This window comes from Petromyzon marinus, chromosome 6, assembly GCF_048934315.1.
Source record: "Petromyzon marinus isolate PM22_M1 ecotype Great Lakes invasive population chromosome 6, UKy_Petmar_22M1.pri1.0, whole genome shotgun sequence".
NCBI lineage: Eukaryota > Metazoa > Chordata > Hyperoartia > Petromyzontiformes > Petromyzontidae > Petromyzon > Petromyzon marinus.
This window is the reverse complement of record NC_133672.1, coordinates 22,233,606-22,258,483: the sequence shown is the minus strand read 5'-3', so window position 1 is coordinate 22,258,483 and position 24,878 is coordinate 22,233,606.

Here is a 24,878-nt window from a genome sequence, read left to right as displayed (position 1 = left end):
CACGCCAAACCTTTAAACACCAACCTGTAAACACCAACTCTTAAGCACCAACACTTAAACGAAAACGCTTAAACACCAACCCTTAAACACCAACCCTTAAATGCCAACCCTTAAACACCAACCCTAAATCGCCAACCCTTAAAAACAAACCTTAAAACACCAACCTTTAAACACCAACCGTTAAAGACAAACCTTAAACGCCAAACCCTTAAACACCAACCCTTAAACGCCATCCATTAAACACCAACCATTAAACGCCAACCCTTAAACGCCAAAACATAAACACGCTTAAACACCAACCCTTAAAGGCCAACCCTTTAATGCCAACCTTTAAACACCAACCCTTAATGCCAACCCTTAAACGCCAACCCTTAAACACCAACCTTTAAACACCAACCCTAAAACGCCAACCGTTAAACACCAACCCTTTAAAACGCCAACCCTTAAACGCCAACCCTTAAACCCCAACCCTTAAACGTCAACGCTTAAACGCCAACTATTAAAGACCAACCCTTAAACACTAAACCCTAAAACACCAACCCTAAAACGCCAACCCATAAACAAACCCTTTAACGCCAACCCTTAAACGCCAACCCTTAAACGCCAACCCTTAAACGCCAACCCTTAAATGCCAACCCTTAAATGCCAACCCTTAAACACCAACCCTTAATCGCTAACTCTTCAAATGCCAACCCTTAAACGCCAACCCTTAACACCAATACTTAAACGCAAACCCTTAAACACCAACCTTTAACCACCGACCCTAAAACGCCAACCCTTAAACGCCAACCCTTAAACACCAACCCCTTAAAGGCCAAACTTACACGCCAAACCTTTAAACACCAACCTGAAAACACCAACTCTTAAGCACCAACACTTAAACGAAAACGCTTAAACGCCAACCCTTAAACACCAACCATTAAACGCCAACCCTTAAACGTCAACCTTTAAACGCCAACCCTTAAACGCCAACCCTTAAACGCCAACCCTTAAACACTAACCGTTAAACGCCAACCCTTTAACGCCAACCCTTAAACGCCAACCTTTAAACACCAACCATTGAACGCCAACCGTTAAACGTCAACCTTTAAACGCCAACCCTTAAACGCCAACCCTTAAACGCCAACCCTTAAACGCTAACCGTTAAACGCCAACCCTTTAACGCCAACCCTTAAACGCCAACCTTTAAACACCAACCCTTAAACGCCAACCCTTAAATACCAACCTGTAAACACCACCTCTTAAGCACCAACCCTTAAAGGACAACCCTTAAACGCCAAAACCTAAACACGCTAAAATTCAAACCCTAAAACGTCAACCTTTAAACACCAACCCTTAAACACCAACCATTAAACGCCAATCCTTCAACACCAAACCTCATCCGGCAAACCTTAAACGCTAACTCTTTAAAGACCAACTCTTAAACACGAACCCTTGAAAGCCAACCCTTACAAACCGACGGTTAAACACCAATCCCTTAAATGCCAACCATTGAACACCAACCCTAAATCGCCAACCCTTAAAAACCAACCTTAAAACACCAACCTTTAAACACCTACCGTTAAAGCTAACCCTAAAACGCCAACCCGTAAACGCCAACCCTTAAACACCAAACCTTAAACGCCATCTCTTAAACACCAACCTTTAAACACCAACCCTTAAAGGCCAAACCTTACCCGCCAAACTATTAAACACCAACCTGTAAACACCAACTCTTAAGCACCAACCCTTTAAACACCAACCTGTAAACACCACCGCTTAAGCACCAACCCTTAAACGACAACCCATGAACGCCAAAACCTAAACACGCTAAAACGCCAACGCTTAAACACCAACCCTTAAAGGCCAACCCTTAAACGCCAACCCTAAATCGCCAAACCTTAAAAACCAACCTTAAAACACCAACCCTAAACGCCATCTATTAAACACCAAGCTTTAAACACCAACACTTAAAGGCCAAACTTACACGCCAAACCTTTAAACACCAACCTGTAAACACCAACTCTTAAGAACCAAACCTTAAACGATAACCCTTAAATGCCAAAGCCTAAACACGATTAAACACCAACCCTTAAACACCAAGCCTTAAAAGCCAACCCGTAAACGCCAACCCTTTAACGCCAACCCTTAAACACCAACCCCTTAAAGGCCAAACTTACATGCCAAACCTTTAAACACCAACCTGAAAACACCAACTCTTAAGCACCAACACTTAAACGAAAACGCTTAAACGCCAGCCCTTAAACACCAACCATTAAACGCCAACCCTTAAACGCCAACCCTTAAACACTAACCGTTAAACGCCAACCCTTTAACGCCAACCCTTAAACGCCAACTTTTAAACACCAACCCTTAAACGCCAACCCTTAAATACCAACCTGTAAACACCACCTCTTAAGCACCAACCCTTAAAGGACAACCCTTAAACGCCAAAACCTAAACACGCTAAAATTCAAACCCTAAAACGTCAACCTTTAAACACCAACCCTTAAACACCAACCCTTAAACACCAACCATTAAACGCCAATCCTTCAACACCAAACCTCATCCGGAAAACCTTAAACGCTAACTCTTTAAAGACCAACCCTTAAACACGAACCCTTGAAAGCCAACCCTTACAAACCGACGGTTAAACACCAACCCTTAAATGCCAACCATTGAACACCAACCCTAAATCGCCAACCCTTAAAAACCAACCTTAAAACACCAACCTTTAAACACCTACCGTTAAAGCTAACCCTAAAACGCCAACCCGTAAACGCCAACCCTTAAACACCAAACCTTAAACGCCATCTCTTAAACACCAACCTTTAAACACCAACCTGTAAACACCAACTCTTAAGTACCAACCCTTTAAACACCAACCTGTAAACACTACCTCTTAAGCACCAACCCTTAAACGACAACCCATGAACGCCAAAACCTAAACACGCTAAAACGCCAACACTTAAACACCAACCCTTAAATGCCAACCCTTAAACACCAACCCTAAATCGTCAAACCTTAAAAACCAAACCTTAAAACACCAACCCTAAACGCCATCTATTAAACCAAGCTTTAAACACCAACACTTAATGGCCAAACTTACACGCCAAACCTTTAAACACCAACCTGTAAACACCAACTCTTAAGAACCAAACCTTAAACGACAACCCTTAAACGCCAAAGCCTAAACACGATTAAACACCAACCCTTAAATGCCAAGCCTTAAAAGCCAACCCGTAAACGCCAACCCTTTAACGCCAACCCTTAAACTCCATCTCTTAAACACCAACCTTTAAACAGCAAACCTTAAAGGCCAAACTAACACGCCAAACCTTTAAACACCAACCTGTAAATACCAACTCTTAAGCACCAATCCTAAAAACTAAAACCCTTAAACGCCAACCCTTAAACACCAACCCTTATACGCCAACCCTTAAACGCCAACCCTTAAGCACCAACCCTTAAACACCAACCCTTAAATGCCAACCCTTAAACGCCAAACCTTAAACAACAACCCTTAATCGCTAACTCTTTAAATGCCAACCCTTAAACGCAAACCCTTAAACACCAATCCTTAAACGCAAACCCTTAAACACCAACCTTTAAACACCAACCCTAAAAAGCCAACCCTAAAACACGAACCCTTAAACACCAACCTTGAACGTCAACCCTTAAAGGCCAAACTTACACGCCAAACCTTTAAACACCAACCTGTAAACACCAACTCTTAAGCACCAACACTTAAACGAAAACGCTTAAACACCAACCCTTAAACACCAACTATTAAACGCCAACCCTTAAACGTCAACCATCATCCGGCAAACCTTAAACGCTAACACTTTAAAGACCAACCATTAAACACCAACCCTTAAATGCCAACCCTTAAACACTAACCCTAAATCGCCATCCCTTAAAAACAAACCTTAAAACACCAACCGTTAAAGACAAACCTTAAACGCCAAACCCTTAAACACCAACCCTTAAACGCCATCCATTAAACACCAACCATTAAACGCCAACCCCTAAACGCCAAAACATAAACACGCTTAAACACCAACCCTTAAAGGCCAACCCTTTAATGCCAACCTTTAAACACCAACCCTTAATGCCAACCCTTAAACGCCAACCCTTAAACACCAACCTTTAAACACCAACCCTAAAACGCCAACCCTTTAAAACGCCAACCCTTAAACGCCAACCCTTAAACCCCAACCCTTAAACGTCAACGCTTAAACGGCAACTATTAAAGACCAACCCTTAAACACTAAACCCTAAAACACCAACCCTAAAACGCCAACCCATAAACAAACCCTTTAACGCCAACCCTTAAACGCCAACACTTAAACGCCAACCCTTAAACGCCAACCCTTAAATGCCAACCCTTAAACGCCAACCCTTAAACACCAACCCTTAATCGCTAACTCTTCAAATGCCAACCCTTAAACGCCAACCCTTAAACACCAATACTTAAACGCAAACCCTTAAACACCAACCTTTAAACACCGACCCTAAAACGCCAACCCTTAAACGCCAACCCTTAAACACCAACCCCTTAAAGGCCAAACTTACACGCCAAACCTGTAAACACCAACCTAAAAACACCAACTCTTAAGCACCAACACTTAAACGAAAACGCTTAAACGCCAACCCTTAAACACCAACCATTGAACGCCAACCCTTAAACGCCAACCCTTAAACGCCAACCCTTAAACGCTAACCGTTAAACGCCAACCCTTTAACGCCAACCCTTAAACGCCAACCTTTAAACACCAACCCTTAAACGCCAACCCTTAAATACCAACCTGTAAACACCACCTCTTAAGCACCAACCCTTAAAGCACAACCCTTAAACGCCAAAACCTAAACACGCTAAAATTCAAACCCTAAAACGTCAACCTTTAAACACCAACCCTTAAACACCAACCCTTAAACACCAACCATTAAACGCCAATCCTTGAACACCAAACCTCATCCGGCAAACCTTAAACGCTAACTCTTTAAAGACCAACCCTTAAACACGAACCCTTGAAAGCCAACCCTTACAAACCGACGGTTAAACACCAACCCTAAATCGTCAAACCTTAAAAACCAAACCTTAAAACACCAACCCTAAACGCCATCTATTAAACACCAAGCTTTAAACACCAACACTTAAAGGCCAACCCTTTAATGCCAACCTTTAAACACCAACCCTTAATGCCAACCCTTAAACGCCAACCCTTAAACACCAACCTTTAAACACCAACCCTAAAACGCCAACCCTTAAACGCCAACCCTTTAAAACGCCAACCCTTAAACGCCAACCCTTAAACCCCTACCCTTAAACGTCAACGCTTAAACGCCAACTATTAAAGACAAACCCTTAAACACTAAACCCTAAAACACCAACCCTAAAACGCCAATCCATAAACAAACCCTTTAACGCCAACCCTTAAACGCCAACCTTTAAACGCCAACCCTTAAACGCCAACCCTTAAACGCCAACCCTTAAACGCCCACCCTTAAACGCCAACGTTTAAAGGCCAACCCTTAAACACCGACGCTTAAACGCCATCCCTTGAACACCAAGCCTTAAACACTTAACCATTTGAACGCCAACCCATAAACGCCCACCTCTAAACACCAACCCTTAAACGCCAACCCTTAAACGCAAACCCTTAAACTCCAACCCTTAAACGCCAACCCTTAAACGCCAACCAGTAAACGCCAACCCTTAAACGCCAACCCTTAAATGCCAACCCTTAAACGCCAACCCTTAATCGCCAACCCTTTAAACGCCAACCCTTAGACGCCAACCCTTTAACGCCAACCCTTAAACGCCAACCCTTTAACGCCAACCCTTAAACGCCAACCCTTAAATGCCAACCCTTAAACGCCAACCCTAAATCGCCAACCCTTAAAAACAAACCTTAAAACACCAACCTTTAAACACCACCTCTTAAGCACCAACCCTTAAACGCCAACCCGTAAACGCCAACCCTTTAACGCCAACCTTTAAACACCAACCCTTAAAGGCCGAACTTACACGCCAAACCTTTAAACACTAACCTGTCAACACCAACTCTTAAGCACCAACCCTTAAATGAAAACCCTTAAAACGCCAACCCTTAAACACCAATGTTTAAATGCCAACTCTTACACGCCAACCCTTTAACGCCAACCCTTAAACGCCAACCCTTAAACACCAACCTGTAAACACCAACTCTTAAGTACCAACCCTTAAACGACAACCCTTAAACGCAAAAACCTAAACACGCTTAAACATTAACCCTTAAACACCAACCCTTAAACGCCAACCTATTAAACACCAACCTTTAAACGCCATCTCTTAAACACCAACCTTTAAACACCAACCCTTAAAGGCAAAACTTACATGCTAAACCTTTAAACACCAACCTGTAATCACCAACTCTTAAGCACCAACCCTTAAACGAAAACCCTTAAACGCCAACCCTTAAATACCAATCTTTAAACACCAATCTTTTAACGCCAACCCTTAAACGCCAACCCTTAAACGCAAACCCTTAAACGCCAACCCTTAAATGCCAACCCTTAAACGCCAACCCTTAAATACCAACCCTTAGTCGCCAACCCTTTAAATGCCAACCCTTAAACGCCAACCCTTAAACACTAATCCTTAAACGCAAACCCTTAAACACCAACCTTTAAACACCAACCCTAAAACGCCAACCCTTATACGCCAACCCTTAAACACCAACCCTTAAACGCCAACCCTTTAAATGCCAACCCTTAAACGCCAACCCTTAAACACTAATCCTTAAACGCAAACCCTTAAACACCAACCTTTAAACACCAACCTTTAAACACCAACCCTTAAAGGCCAAACCTTACCCGCCAAACCTTTAAACACTAACCTGTAAACACCAACTCTTAAGCACCAACCCTTTAAACACCAACCTGTGAACACCACCTCTTAAGCACCAACCCTTAAACGACAACCCTTAAACGCCAAAACCTAAACACGCTAAAACACCAACCCTTAAACACCAACCCTTAAACGCCAACCCTTTAACGCCAACTCTTAAACACCAACCCTTCAACGCCAACCCTTAAATACCAACCTGTAAACACCACCTCTTAAGCACCAACCCTTAAAGGACAACCCTTAAACACCAAAACCTAAACACGCTAAAACACCAACCCTTAAACACCAACCCTTAAACGCCAACCCTTTAACGCCAACTCTTAAACACCAACCCTTAAACGCCATCTCTTAAACACCAACCTTTAAACACCAACCCTTAAAGGCCGAACTTACACGCCAAACCTTTAAACACTAACCTGTCAATACCAACTCTTAAGCACCAACCCTTAAACGAAAACCTTTAAAACGCCAACCCTTAAACACTAACCCTTAAACGCCAACCCTTAAACGCCAACCTTTAAACGCCAACCCATAAATGCCAACCCTTAAATGCCAACCCTTAAACACCAACCCTTAAACGCCAACCCTTTAAAGCCAAGCCTTAAACACCAACGTTTAAATGCCAACTGTTACACGCCAAACCTTAAATGCCAACCCTTAAACACCAACTCTTAAACGCCAAACCCTTTAACGCCAACCCTTAAACGCCAACCCTTAAACACCAACCTGTAAACACCAACTCTTAAGCACCAACCCTTAAACGAAAACCCTTAAACGCCAACCCTTAAACACCAACCCTTTAACGCCAACCCTTAAACGCCAACCCTTAAACACGAACCTTTAAACACCAACCCTTATACGCCAACCCTTAAACACCAACCCTTAATAGCCAACCCTTAAATGCCAACCCTTTAACGCCAACCCTTAAACGCCAACCGTTAAACACCAACCTGTAAACACCAACACTTAAGTACCAACCCTTGACAACCTTTAAACGCCAAAACCTAAACACGCTTAAACACCAACCTGTAAACACCAACCCTTAAACGCCAACCCTCAAACGCCAACTCTTTAAACACCAACCTTTAAACGCCATCTCTTAAACACCAACCTTTAAACACCAACCCTTAAAGGCAAAACTTACACGCTAAACCTTTAAACAGCAACCTGTAAACACCAACTCTTAAGCACACATCCCTTAAACGAAAAACCTTAAACACCAACCCTTAAACACCAACCCTTATACGCCAACCCTTAAACGCCAACCCTTAAACGCCAACCCTTAAACACCAACCCTTAACGCCAACCCTTAAACACCAACCTTTAAACACCAACCCTTAAACGCCAACCCGTAAATGCGCGAACTTGTACCAAAACGGTCAGGCCGATCTGCTACAGAGCAAACAAATCAGGGAGACACATGGAAGGGGAGCTTTATTGACATTGGGACACTGCTTAAGAACTGGATAAAATGGTACAAAAGCGAAAACGATGTAAAAACTTCAGAAATAGCTACGCTGAACTCAGACCCTCTCGCACAGACAGACAAACAGAGATTATATAATGAGGAAAAATTCGGAAAAGAAACGGGTGGGGCTGACAACCCCGATGTCAGAGGGGGACAGAATATTAAAACTAAGTCACCAGGGGATTCTGTACTGATAACGCGAGAAAGGGCGGAGCCGAAGCTCCGAGGCAACTCTCCAGGAAAACGCACACCACGCACAGACGGCCGACACAAACATCGCGACAGGCACGACGCACCAGACAAATATAAATCAAACACCCCACAAAAACCACATAAGTATGAGCCATGGGATAAACAGGAGTCAACGAGCAAAGCTGACCCACGTTACAGGCGCAAAAGACACTGCAAAAATCATGTTAAGCAACGCCACCGTGATATTAATAACTCATCCGAATCTGACTCGGATGACGATGATCAACTTTCCGATTACTTGTTCAGTAGTAAAACTCTGAAATCGATGGACAAAGCTCTCGCCAGAATTCCCTATTTTGATCGACACAATAAGAACAGAGACATACACACTCACATTGCAATGGTAGAAGCAGAAGCAATGATCAGGGGTAAAGTTGCTACCATACGAGGTTCGGAACGATTTTAAAAAGCTGAGCTTGGCAGTGATTCGGAAGTTTGCACAATATCTAACACTGTCTGAGGGAATTAACGCTGCAAAATCTATGACCCAGTGCGCAGATGAGGATCCTCGAGAGTACCTCATACGATTTAAAAGAGCGTACTATGCAGGCGATGTGGATCAGTATCACGAAGGTGACAAAAGATTAAAAATTATGTTTTTCGGATCCTTGGGTCCAGAGATTACAAAAATCGTGGGAATGGTTTTGGATCCAGAGACGGCCTCCTTACACCACATAGTGAATAAGGCTCACATGGCTTGGCTGTACAGGGATAAGAACAATAATTCCACAACACACAGTGAACGAGGCAAGGCAACCAGTATTTCAGAAGGCAATAAAAATCAGGGGGGCAGAAACAAAACATCACCTGCGAGGCACTCAAGACACGCAGGCCCACAGTGCAGGAAACAAAAAGCACCCGCGAATTACCAACGTAATTACATACCCAGGTGGCCAGATAGCAATTACACGAGACAATGGCACACAGACCAGGAGCGATCGCAGTGTGCAGGGACGCGTATTTGCGAGAATCGCAATGTGTGGAGACCACGAGCAAAGTCAGACCAGTTCCCAATTCCACGGCACACAGACCGAAAGCGTTCGCAGCATGCAGGGACGCGTATTTGCGAAAATCGCCACGGGTAGAAGCCAATAGCAGGACCAATGCCACGGCACACAGCTAGCCAAAATTACCCACACAGATGGCGAGATAATAATTCCACAATTCCACGGCACAGAGGCCGGGAGCGTCCGAAGCGTGCAAGGACGCGTATTTGCGAAAATCGCCACGGGTGGAAGCCAAGAGCAGGACCATATCTATACCCAATGCCACGGCACACTGCTGGCCAAAATTACCCACACAGATGGCGAGATAACAATTACGATCGACAGTGGCACATAAATAATGGGCGATCGCAACACACAAAGACACAATCACGAGAATCACGGCGCGTATAGGCCAAGAGCAGAATCACGCCGATTCCCAACTGCTGTGACAAAGAGGGTGACATGGGCACGTGATGAATCGCTCACAGGGGTTGAGAGGAAAATGACAGGAAGAGCAGTGTCCGCTGAGCTGGAAAAAAATTCACAGCCCTTGAAAAAAATCAAGCAGGCTGGAGGTGACGAACAAAACCAGGAGGGTAACCATGATTGTGGAAAACTAAATGCACCATGCACCCGTTCTGATAATGTGGTGGAGAACGCGAGAGTCGCTCCCGTGGTGAATACACCTATTGAACAGGGAAAAATAACAATGAAGTGTGATCCAACGAGAAATGATAAGCAACAGGATCGGGGGGGAGAAACCTGCTTGTTTGGTAAATGGAAACGCGATCAATTGTGTCGCGAAATTGCGTGAGAGTACTGCGAATGTGGCAGAGAAAGATGCTACGGAGACAGAAATCCATGATGGATCGGGGAATGTGTTGAAATCCAGCACATGCAAAAACATGGAATCGAATCGTGGTACGGAGTCATCAAATCAGCACATGGCTGCGGAGAAGGCAAATGACCCCAACAGTCGAGCACGGAAACTCGTGGTGTGTACTAATCCTGGTGGCGCACGACATCACTTCACGCCACATAAACCCACAGGGAAGGCGAGGGATAAAAAAAATTACCGATACGAACCAAGGAACCGTGCTCATTTGGCTAAAGCCATACCAACGATGAACCAAAATGACGATGTGATGATGTTGCATGGAAAGGTCACAGGTTACTCTAAAATACCTGGCCATGAGAAAAAATTATTCTGCACTCTTGACCAAAGGTGGCGGTAAGGTTGCCAATAACTTGGTAAACTTTGATTTAAAGCTTTCGTGACTGCAGTAATTCATATTCTTAGTTTTTTCGGTAAAGTCACGTTGAAGAGAAACAACATGACTTTACCGAAAAAACTAAGAATATGAACTTGGTAAACATTAAACAAAGAGATGCCAGGAGGGAAACGGTGTACCACCGGGCTCGAAACCGCTATCCAGTGTTTCCCAGGAACTGAAACAAAAATCAAAGTAGCAATAATTGATAAGAACCGATGTAACATGTTGCCTTAATTTTTTTTATTTTTCCTGTTCTTTTATTTTCTTATTTCAAATGTAATCATGCTAAGTTGTGACACGTACGTGCGCGTTGTAAGGAAAATCACAAACTCGAAGACAATCAATGCTTATGATGGGAAAAGGCATTTTTCTTTTATTTTAAAAATAATCCGTGGCAGACCACAGATCATTTTTAAAAGGGTGGTGTGTTGGATATGGGCCTTTTTCCAAAATTGATATTAACAATAATATCTGCCGATATATAATTTTTAAAAATAATAACAAAGAGAAATAATGCATAAAACGCATCAACCCAAAAACACGCAAACACAGATGGAGATCATAAACAGGCCATAAATAAAAAAAGAAATAATAAAACTCTCGAGGCGAGGATGTTAACAGCTGTCTGCGAAGATCTCCAGATGAACAAGAGTTTGATGTGCCCCTTTGGAAAGGTCACCCAGAGGCGAGCCTCAGGAAGACAGACGCGAGTTAAACCATTTTTTTTATTTTCCTTATTTGCCATTAAAACAACGGTTTTAATTTAAAATGCAACAACAAGAATAAGCTAAAATTAGCGATCCTCACGATCACTCCAATTAAGACCAGGCCACCAGATGCATCAGTGAATCCTTATCCAATTATTAATTCGATATCAAATTATTTTCACCTTTAATACGTTTTACTGTTAAAACAAAGCTTGGAGACAGAAATACCGAGTCACATCAAAGATTTTCGAGAAGGAATGAGACAACGGGCAAACTTACGAAACGAGTTAAACAATACTCCAAGAAACCCCGACCACCTTTGTCTCTCTCGCAGCGCGGAGAAACAGGAATTCCACCCTGGCAAGGGGCCATCTGGAAGCAGCCGGGTTTAATGAGAAAACAAAGATCCCCCATATAGCCTTAACAGACTGTAGGGGCAAGTGCTGTTAGCGAGCACCTATGAAGGCCACCTATGTAAAAACTTCAGAAATAGCTACACTGAACTCAGACCCTCTCGCACAGACAGACAAACAGAGATTATATAATGAGGAAAAATTCGGAAAAGAAACGGGTGGGGCTGACAACCCCGATGTCAGAGGGGGACAGAATATTAAAACTAAGTCACCAGGGGATTCTGTACTGATAACGCGAGAAAGGGCGGAGCCGAAGCTCCGAGGCAACTCTCCAGGAAAACGCACACCACGCACAGACGGCCGACACAAACATCGCGACAGGCACGACGCACCAGACAAATATAAATCAAACACTCCACAAAAACCACATAAGTATGAGCCATGGGATAAACAGGAGTCAACGAGCAAAGCTGACCCACGTTACAGGCGCAAAAGACACTACAAAAATCATGTTAAGCAACGCCACCGTGATATTAATAACTCATCCGAATCTGACTCGGATGACGATGATCAACTTTCCGATTACTTGTTCAGTAGTAAAACTCTGAAATCGATGGACAAAGCTCTCGCCAGAATTCCCTATTTTGATCGACACAATAAGAACAGAGACATACACACTCACATTGCAATGGTAGAAGCAGAAGCAATGATCAGGGGTCTGAGAAAAACGGATGAGAAAGCCAGTTTGCTGAAACGCAGCTTGCATGGACAGTCCATATCATGGGTAAAGTTGCTACCATACGAGGTTCGGAACGATTTTAAAAAGCTGAGCTTGGCAGTGATTCGGAAGTTTGCACAATATCTAACACTGTCTGAGGGAATTAACGCTGCAAAATCTATGCGCAGATGAGGATCCTCGAGAGTACCTCATACGATTTAAAAGAGCGTACTATGCGAGCGATGTGGATCAGTATCACGAAGGTGACAAAAGATTAAAAATTATGTTTTTCGGATCCTTGGGTCCAGAGATTACAAAAATCGTGGGAATGGTTTTGGATCCAGAGACGGCCTCCTTACACCACATAGTGAATAAGGCTCACATGGCTTGGCTGTACAGGGATAAGAACAATAATTCCACAACACACAGTGAACGAGGCAAGGCAACCAGTATTTCAGAAGGAAATAAAAATCAGGGGAGCAGAAACAAAACATCACCTGCGAGGCACTCAAGACACGCAGGCCCACAGTGCAGGAAACAAAAAGCACCCGCGAATTACCAACGTAATTACATAGCCAGGTGGCCAGATAGCAATTACACGAGACAATGGCACACAGACCAGGAGCGATCGCAGTGTGCAGGGACGCGTATTTGCGAGAATCGCAATGTGTGGAGACCACGAGCAAAGTCAGACCAGTTCCCAATTCCACGGCACACAGACCGAAAGCGTTCGCAGCGTGCAGGGACGCGTATTTGCGAAAATCGCCACGGGTAGAAGCCAATAGCAGGACCAATGCCACGGCACACAGCTAGCCAAAATTACCCACACAGATGGCGAGATAACAATTCCACAATTCCACGGCACAGAGGCCGGGAGCGTCCGAAGCGTGCAAGGACGCGTATTTGCGAAAATCGCCACGGGTGGAAGCCAAGAGCAGGACCATATCTATACCCAATGCCACGGCACACTGCTGGCCAAAATTACCCACACAGATGGCGAGATAACAATTACGATCGACAGTGGCACATAAATAATGGGCGATCGCAACACACAAAGACACAATCACGAGAATCACGGCGCGTATAGGCCAAGAGCAGAATCACGCCGATTCCCAACTGCTGTGACAAAGAGGGTGACATGGGCACGTGATGAATCGCTCACAGGGGTTGAGAGGAAAATGACAGGAAGAGCAGTGTCCGCTGAGCTGGAAAAAAATTCACAGCCCTTGAAAAAAATCAAGCAGGCTGGAGGTGACGAACAAAACCAGGAGGGTAACCATGATTGTGGAAAACTAAATGCACCATGCACCCGTTCTGATAATGTGGTGGAGAACGCGAGAGTCGCTCCCGTGGTGAATACACCTATTGAACAGGGAAAAATAACAATGAAGTGTGATCCAACGAGAAATGATAAGCAACAGGATCGGGGGGGAGAAACCTGCTTGTTTGGTAAATGGAAACGCGATAAATTGTGTCGCGAAATTGCGTGAGAGTACTGCGAATGTGGCAGAGAAAGATGCTACAGAGACAGAAATCCATGATGGATCGGGGAATGTGTTGTAATCCAGCACATGCAAAAACATGGAATCGAATCGTGGTACGGAGTCATCAAATCAGCACATGGCTGCGGAGAAGGCAAATGACCCCAACAGTCGAGCACGGAAACTCGTGGTGTGTACTAATCCTGGTGGCGCACGACATCATTTCACGCCACATAAACCCACAGGGAAGGCGAGGGATAAAAAAAATTACCGATACGAACCAAGGAACCGTGCTCATTTGGCTAAAGCCATACCAACGATGAACCAAAATGACGATGTGATGATGTTGCATGGAAAGGTCACAGGTTACTCTAAAATACCTGGCCATGAGAAAAAATTATTCTGCACTCTTGACCCAAGGTGGTGGTAAGGTTGCCAATAACTTGGTAAACTTTGATTTAAAGCTTTCGTGACTGCAGTAATTCATATTCTTAGTTTTTTCGGTAAAGTCACGTTGAAGAGAAACAACATGACTTTACCAAAAAAACTAAGAATATGAACTTGGTAAACATTAAACAAAGAGATACCAGGAGGGAAACGGTGTACCACCGGGCTCGAAACCGCTATCCAGTGTTTCCCAGGAACTGAAACAAAAATAAAAGTAGCAATAATTGATAAGAACCAATGTAACATGTTGCCTTAATTTTTTTTATTTTTCCTGTTCTTTTATTTTCTTATTTCAAATGTAATCATGCTAAGTTGTGACACGTACGTGCGCGTTGTAAGGAAAATCACAAACTCGAAGACAATCAATGCTTATGATGGGAAAAGGCATTTTTCTTTTATTTTAAAAATAATCCGTGGCAGACCACAGATCATTTTTAAAAGGGTGGTGTGTTGGATATGGGCCTTTTTCCAAAATTGATATTAACAATAATATCTGCCGATATATAATTTTTAAAAATAATAACAAAGAGAAATAATGCATAAAACGCATCAACCCAAAAACACGCAAACACAGATGGAGATCATAAACAGGCCATAAATAAAAAAAGAAATAATAAAACTCTCGAGGCGAGGATGTTAACAGCTGTCTGCGAAGATCTCCAGATGAACAAGAGTTTGATGTGCCCCTTTGGAAAGGTCACCCAGAGGCGAGCCTCAGGAAGACAGACGCGAGTTAAACCAATTTTTTTATTTTCCTTATTTGCCATTAAAACAACGGTTTTAATTTAAAATGCAACAACAAGAATAAGCTAAAATTAGCGATCCTCACGATCACTCCAATTAAGACCAGGCCACCAGATGCATCAGTGAATCCTTATCCAATTATTAATTCGATATCAAATTATTTTCACCTTTAATACGTTTTACTGTTAAAACAAAGCTTGGAGACAGAAATACCGAGTCACATCAAAGATTTTCGAGAAGGAATGAGACAACGGGCAAACTTACGAAACGAGTTAAACAATACTCCAAGAAACCCCGACCACCTTTGTCTCTCTCGCAGCGCGGAGAAACAGGAATTCCACCCTGGCAAGGGGCCATCTGGAAGCAGCCGGGTTTAATGAGAAAACAAAGATCCCCCATATAGCCTTAACAGACTGTAGGGGCAAGTGCTGTTAGCGAGCACCTATGAAGGCCACCTATGTAAAAACTTCAGAAATAGCTATGCTGAACTCAGACCCTCTCGCACAGACAGACAAACAGAGATTATATAATGAGGAAAAATTCGGAAAAGAAACGGGTGGGGCTGACAACCCCGATGTCAGAGGGGGACAGAATATTAAAACTAAGTCACCAGGGGATTCTGTACTGATAACGCGAGAAAGGGCGGAGCCGAAGCTCCGAGGCAACTCTCCAGGAAAACGCACACCACGCACAGACGGCCGACACAAACATCGCGACAGGCACGACGCACCAGACAAATATAAATCAAACACCCCACAAAAACCACATAAGTATGAGCCATGGGATAAACAGGAGTCAACGAGCAAAGCTGACCCACGTTACAGGCGCAAAAGACACTACAAAAATCATGTTAAGCAACGCCACCGTGATATTAATAACTCATCCGAATCTGACTCGGATGACGATGATCAACTTTCCGATTACTTGTTCAGTAGTAAAACTCTGAAATCGATGGACAAAGCTCTCGCCAGAATTCCCTATTTTGATCGACACAATAAGAACAGAGACATACACACTCACATTGCAATGGTAGAAGCAGAAGCAATGATCAGGGGTCTGAGAAAAACGGATGAGAAAGCCAGTTTGCTGAAACGCAGCTTGCATGGACAGTCCATATCATGGGTAAAGTTGCTACCATACGAGGTTCGGAACGATTTTAAAAAGCTGAGCTTGGCAGTGATTCGGAAGTTTGCACAATATCTAACACTGTCTGAGGGAATTAACGCTGCAAAATCTATGCGCAGATGAGGATCCTCGAGAGTACCTCATACGATTTAAAAGAGCGTACTATGCGAGCGATGTGGATCAGTATCACGAAGGTGACAAAAGATTAAAAATTATGTTTTTCGGATCCTTGGGTCCAGAGATTACAAAAATCGTGGGAATGGTTTTGGATCCAGAGACGGCCTCCTTACACCACATAGTGAATAAGGCTCACATGGCTTGGCTGTACAGGGATAAGAACAATAATTCCACAACACACAGTGAACGAGGCAAGGCAACCAGTATTTCAGAAGGAAATAAAAATCAGGGGAGCAGAAACAAAACATCACCTGCGAGGCACTCAAGACACGCAGGCCCACAGTGCAGGAAACAAAAAGCACCCGCGAATTACCAACGTAATTACATAGCCAGGTGGCCAGATAGCAATTACACGAGACAATGGCACACAGACCAGGAGCGATCGCAGTGTGCAGGGACGCGTATTTGCGAGAATCGCAATGTGTGGAGACCACGAGCAAAGTCAGACCAGTTCCCAATTCCACGGCACACAGACCGAAAGCGTTCGCAGCGTGCAGGGACGCGTATTTGCGAAAATCGCCACGGGTAGAAGCCAATAGCAGGACCAATGCCACGGCACACAGCTAGCCAAAATTACCCACACAGATGGCGAGATAACAATTCCACAATTCCACGGCACAGAGGCCGGGAGCGTCCGAAGCGTGCAAGGACGCGTATTTGCGAAAATCGCCACGGGTGGAAGCCAAGAGCAGGACCATATCTATACCCAATGCCAGGGCACACTGCTGGCCAAAATTACCCACACAGATGGCGAGATAACAATTACGATCGACAGTGGCACATAAATAATGGGCGATCGCAACACACAAAGACACAATCACGAGAATCACGGCGCGTATAGGCCAAGAGCAGAATCACGCCGATTCCCAACTGCTGTGACAAAGAGGGTGACATGGGCACGTGATGAATCGCTCACAGGGGTTGAGAGGAAAATGACAGGAAGAGCAGTGTCCGCTGAGCTGGAAAAAAATTCACAGCCCTTGAAAAAAATCAAGCAGGCTGGAGGTGACGAACAAAACCAGGAGGGTAACCATGATTGTGGAAAACTAAATGCACCATGCACCCGTTCTGATAATGTGGTGGAGAACGCGAGAGTCGCTCCCGTGGTGAATACACCTATTGAACAGGGAAAAATAACAATGAAGTGTGATCCAACGAGAAATGATAAGCAACAGGATCGGGGGGAGAAACCTGCTTGTTTGGTAAATGGAAACGCGATCAATTGTGTCGCGAAATTGCGTGAGAGTACTGCGAATGTGGCAGAGAAAGATGCTACGGAGACAGAAATCCATGATGGATCGGGGAATGTGTTGAAATCCAGCACATGCAAAAACATGGAATCGAATCGTGGTACGGAGTCATCAAATCAGCACATGGCTGCGGAGAAGGCAAATGACCCCAACAGTCGAGCACGGAAACTCGTGGTGTGTACTAATCCTGGTGGCGCACGACATCATTTCACGCCACATAAACCCACAGGGAAGGCGAGGGATAAAAAAAATTACCGATACGAACCAAGGAACCGTGCTCATTTGGCTAAAGCCATACCAACGATGAACCAAAATGACGATGTGATGATGTTGCATGGAAAGGTCACAGGTTACTCTAAAATACCTGGCCATGAGAAAAAATTATTCTGCACTCTTGACCCAAGGTGGCGGTAAGGTTGCCAATAACTTGGTAAACTTTGATTTAAAGCTTTCGTGACTGCAGTAATTCATATTCTTAGTTTTTTCGGTAAAGTCACGTTGAAGAGAAACAACATGACTTTACCAAAAAAACTAAGAATATGAACTTGGTAAACATTAAACAAAGAGATGCCAGGAGGGAAACGGTGTACCACCGGGCTCGAAACCGCTATCCAGTGTTTCCCAGGAACTGAAACAAAAATAAAAGTAGCAATAATTGATAAGAACCGATGTAACATGTTGCCTTAATTTTTTTTTATTTTTCCTGTTCTTTTATTTTCTTATTTCAAATGTAATCATGCTAAGTTGTGACACGTACGCGCGCGTTGTAAGGAAAATCACAAACTCGAAGACAATCAATGCTTATGATGGGAAAAGGCATTTTTCTTTTATTTTAAAAATAATCCGTGGCAGACCACAGATCATTTTTAAAAGGGTGGTGTGTTGGATATGAGCCTTTTTCCAAAATTGATATTAACAATAATATCTGCCGATATATATTTTTTTAAAATAATAACAAAGAGAAATAATGCATAAAACGCATCAACCCAAAAACATGCAAACACAGATGGAGATCATAAACAGGCCATAAATAAAAAAAGAAATAATAAAACTCTCGAGGCGAGGATGTTAACAGCTATCTGCGAAGATCTCCAGATGAACAAGAGTTTGATGTGCCCCTTTGGAAAGGTCACCCAGAGGCGAGCCTCAGGAAGACAGACGCGAGTTAAACCAATTTTTTTATTTTCCTTATTTGCCATTAAAACAACGGTTTTAATTTAAAATGCAACAACAAGAATAAGCTAAAATTAGCGATCCTCACGATCACTCCAATTAAGACCAGGCCACCAGATGCATCAGTGAATCCTTATCCAATTATTAATTCGATATCAAATTATTTTCACCTTTAATACGTTTTACTGTTAAAACAAAGCTTGGAGACAGAAATACCGAGTCACATCAAAGATCTTCGAGAAGGAATGAGACAACGGGCAAACTTACGAAACGAGTTAAACAATACTCCAAGAAACCCCGACCACCTTTGTCTCTCTCGCAGCGCGGAGAAACAGGAATTCCACCCTGGCAAGGGGCCATCTGGAAGCAGCCGGGTTTAATGAGAAAACAAAGATCCCCCATATAGCCTTAACAGACTGTAGGGGCAAGTGCTGTTAGCGAGCACCTATGAAGGCCGGAACGGTACACGAGGGGGTGGGTGGCCAGCACCACGCCCGACCGCCTTTGTCTCCCTAGTGGCAATGTTTACACACCGCACCAGGTACTCATTTGAGGCTGAGTCGACCTAGGGGAGGCCCGGGACCGGTTCAGATAATCGTCACTGGTGTTGGCCGTGAGCGGGAATCGAACCCGGGTCACCCCACACACAAACTCACCCCCCCCCCCTCCACGATACCCTTCGGAAACAAAGGAAGATGAGGGTGGGGGGGAACAACTCCCAAAGCCATAACCGCCAGCAAACAATTTTTTTTAAGAAAATTGTTTAACAGGTTTTCCCTGCCAGGGATCTGAACACAATTAATTAAAAGATTGGTCCAAGATAAGAATCTCAAAGGAATACATTGCGGCCATTTGAGTTACGTGGTTACGGTCACTTGGGGGTATTTGAGTGGTTCGTTTTTTTTCTATTGCATAATCTTGCTGGTATCCGTGAATGAACAAGACGAATCTATGAACGCATATTTGTGCCTTTAGGAATAATAATGGTTTGAGTGTCTTTCCATATGAACAGCGTTGCATAATAATCAATCGTCCTACTGTTAACAACGTGACAAGAATCTGCATTAAGGGTCGCATATGATCAATGACCGAATGCCGTGTTGTGTAACAATTTAAATACGAATTACATATTATAAGGTTAAGGTTTTGATAGAATAGTTTGCATGTTTTAATCTCTCTCTCTCAACAACCGATCAATTGCGTTACGCGTCGGGAATTAAACACAGGTGCCATTATCGAAGTGAAACAACGCAATCGTGATGTGTACCTTGTTAATGCTGTGTTGAAATTCCGAGGTTGAGAGTTCTCATATTATCCAAAAATTAAAGTTTAGCTAGAAAATAAAATTGATTAAAGCAGAAGAGTTGTGTGTGATTCTTTCCGTGATACTGCATAGAATTGTTCTGCGAATGAGATCTGAATCTTGGGGACCTATCATAAGCACACTAATCACTAATCCAGCACATAATCAATAAGCGTTAAATCGAAGATAATTGTATCCTTATTGAAAACACGGAATTAAATAACAAGTCGAGTCGACTCTCTCTCATTCACGCTCACAATACCTGCACAACTGCATACGATTAATTGCGTTGTTCCAATTAATAACCAACCTTCGTCACCGAGGCTGGACCTAATTATCATAACGACCTGCATCATAACCACGCCCACTCGCATAAATTAATACGGTTATCTCGAATTAGCATAGTTCATGCACATAATTACACCAATTCGGATAAATTATGCAGATTTCAAATTTAATCAAATTTTCATTATTTTCATCAAATTTTCATAACCTACATAAACAACAACCTTCGAGCACCCATATCTCACAGAGCGGGCCCTAACCTATAACAGCTGGCAGTTCACCAGCATTGCTTCAAGTGAGCTGGAGCGTGCTGATGAATATAAAAACCGGACCAGAGCTTGGTTTGTGTACAACCAATACTGCTGAAATGATGCACTCCCAGCAGGAAAGCCGTGTGGCTAATGGGATGTGTACAAATACTTGCATTTTTTAAGTGGAAAGACAGATATGTGAAGGAGGGGAATCATCGTTTGCGTGTTAATTTTGTTACTCATATCCACGATGTAAGCGAATTATTATATTGAAACTTCGCAGAGCTTTCATGAGTAAGAAAGTTGTACCAACAATAATTATTATCGGTTCTATTGCGATCGAGGGCTGCACGTTTCAACGGGCACACATGTGTCATGCTGCGATGGTGACGGTGCTCCCGGTTTTTTAAGACCGGGAGGAAGTGAGGGCTTCACCTTTCTGGCAAATTGCCCGATGATGCTGGATGTAATTACCAGCGAAACGTCGTACTCAAAAATTGTAAATGTTGTGGATTCACTCTTCAACACACCGGTGGGCTGAAGGAGTGATCTATTTCTCTTTTGTCAATGTGACACTTTTTTACTGATTGGCCGTGTCGGGTAGTGGAGGGTTACGACACATTTATGAATAATGCGATCTAACCCAAAAACGTTTATTATGAATAATATTGGTCGTGAAAGCCTACGGCCTTTCTGGCCGTGATTTTTATTTCAGCAGCATTGGTTCAACACGAGCAAACGTCAGAATGGTTTTCAGCTCTGCAAAGCTCATGATGACTTTTTGTGAGGTATTCCACAGTTTTGCATAGAACTAGGACCTGTAACTAACAGAGAGCATCCTTGCCTGCAAATATCTGGCAGTTCACCAGCGTCGGTTTGAGACACTGAATGCTCAAACGAACGCAAATGTGGTAATGATTATTTTGTGTTATCTCCATATATATAAAAGTTGTGAATGTGTGCCTGTTCAAAATGTTTAGCGTACTTCCCGACATGCAACAAACTTGAAATTTGCCATGTGGGTACTTTCCAGACTGTACACCATGCAAAAGTTATGAAAACACACTTTTTTGTGTGTGGGGGGGGGGGAGCTCAATAATGCATTTATTTTTTGTACGGCAAGTGAGCTGTGACGTCAAATCTGTTACGTGACCCGCACATGTGGAAGCGTAACGCATTGTGTAGTGGTTAGCGCGCTGCGCTGCGAATCCGGCCACCCGAGTTCGATTCCCGCTCACGGCCACTACCAGTGACGATTAGTTTAACCGGTCCTGGGCCTCCCCTACGTCGACTCAGCCTCAAAACGAGTAACTGCTGTGGTGTGTAAACATCGCCACTGGGGAGACAAAGGCGGCCGGGCGTGGTGGATCCAAGTCCCAGGAGAAGCTGGGTAGTACAGCTAGTGTATTCATACTCTTTGGTTCTATTGGGTAAAGTCACGTAGGTGAAAATAAAATAACAAAAAATCACGACGTTTTGGCCACAACACAAGCGGCCTTCATCAGGTGAAGGGACGAGACTGTCTGGAGGACAGCGCTGGAGTGGAAGAAGCCACGCTTAGATCACGACCTTTAAGCTGTGTGACAAGAAAAACACCAAGCACCTTGACAAAGGAATTAGCATAAAATTTAGCATTGAAATGGCTCATTGAAATAGCTAAGTTAAAGTATACACATCCGCAGAGGTACCCCTTGACGAAGGAATTAGCATAGAATTCAGCATGGAAATAGCTGAGTGATTAGCTTGTAACTGGTCACAGAAATAGCTATGTTAAAGATAGAGCATATACATTCACCGAGGCACCTAGTACTCATCAAACAGGAGAATTTAGCGAAACACAACCACGCTCAGACAGCGGACCTTTAAACTGTGTGCGAGCAAACAAGGTGTTCTGACAAAAAAAATAGCATAAAAATTAGCATTTGATTGGCGGATTTTAGGAAAGAGGTGGTGTACGTGCCGATGGACTTGCCGTTTGGCACGGGGGGGGGGGGGGGGGGGGAAGGGGGGAGGGGGAGTTTACCTATTGATGGTGTGAAAAGGGAATTTATAGCTGCGAAAGTTTGGGGTACCACTACTTGAAAAATATACTGTACAATTGAAATTAGTTTAATGTTTAGTTCGATTTAGAACATCTTTCCAATGGTTGCTTAATTTGAAACCATTCTCTCGGTTGAAATTGTGTCTGTGTTTGTAGATCTGAATTGCTTCATGAACAAATCTCTGATAAAAGCCCGTGGGTTTGCAAAGAACCTTGGTATCGGAGAAAATTATATCGTGATCCCCCACAGCGTTGTAACAGTGATCAGCCACGGCAGAAGAATTCGTTTTGCCGTGTTTCAAATCTGATTTGTGCTCGCGAATTCGGTCAGAGACATGTCGCTTTGTCTCACCGATATAGCAATCACCGCAGGTACAACTCAATTTGTAAACCCCGGGGTACTGTAAATCAGGAATGACATCCTTCACGGATGGGATCAGATCACAAATTTTGTGTACTGTATTGAACCGGACCTGGATCTTGTGTTTGTTTAGAATTTTGGAAATCTTTTTAGTAACGCCTGCTATATATGGAAGTGTGATGGTTTTGACCGGAGTATCAAGTGGTTGTTTCTGTATGGAGGGAGAGACAGCTTGGCGGATGGTACGGTTAGAGTAACCATTCCTTTTGAGGGCCAGGTGTACATGTTTTAATTCACTGGTCAGGTGGTGTTGGTTCGAAATGCAATGAGCCCTATGGTATAAAGTTTTGATGAGATAATTCTTTTGGGCTGGGTGGTGGTGGGAATCAGGTTTCAAGTAGGAATCTGTGTGGGTGTGTTTCCTGTAGACAGAATGCCCCAATGAGCCATCAGGTCTCCTCTCAAACATAACATCTAAGAATGATAGCTTGCCATCTTTCTCCACTTCCATGGTGAATTTGATGGCGGGATGTCTGGAATTGATGTGTCTGGAATTGATGTGGTGTAGGAAAAGGTTCAGAGCTGGGAGGCCATGTGGCCAAATGACGAAAGTGTCATCCACATATCTCTTCCACAGGGAAGGTCTGAGGGTGGAAGTCTGGATGGCGTCTGATTCATATTTCTCCATGAAAATATTGGCTATCACTGGTGATGAGGGGGATCCCATGGGGGTACCCTCATTTTGTTTGTAGAAGGAGCCATTCCAAGTAAAGTAGGTATTATAATCTTAGTTCTTTCGGTAAAGTCACGTTGAAGGGAAACAACAAAATATATATTATATATATTTCACTGGCAAGACCGCCTCAGCAGTACTTAACTCAGCCCAATTGGTCTCTATGGTCAAAGACGTTGTACTGTCCCCTGACGATATCCTTGTCAGCTTCGATGTGCTTTCTTTGTTCACCAAGGTCCCAGTACCTGATACCATTGAAATAATTTAAAATTTGGTCCAACATGGACTAGACCCCGACACACCTGCACTGGTTAGGCACTGCCTCAACAATACCTACTTTACTTGGAATGGCTCCTTCTACAAACAAAATGAGGGTACCCCCATGGGATCCCCCTTATCACCAGTGATAGCCAATATTTTCATGGAGAAATTTGAATCAGATGCCATCCAGACTTCCACCCTCAGACCTTCCCTGTGGAAGAGATATGTGGATGACACTTTCGTCATTTGGCCACATGGCCTCCCAGCTCTGAACCTTTTCCTACACCACATCAATTCCAGACATCCCGCCATCAAGTTCACCATGGAAGTGGAGAAAGATGGCAAGCTACCATTCTTAGATGTTATGTTTGAGAGGAGACCTGATAGCTCATTGGGGCATTCTGTCTACAGGAAACCCACCCACACATATTCCTACTTGAAACCTGATTCCCACCACCACCCAGCCCAAAATAATTCTCTCATCAAAACTTTATACCATAGGGCTCATTGCATTTCGGACCAACACCACCTGACCAGTGAATTAAAACATGTACACCTGGCCCTCAAAAGGAATGGTTACTCTGACCGTACCATCCGCCAAGCTGTCTCTCCCTCCA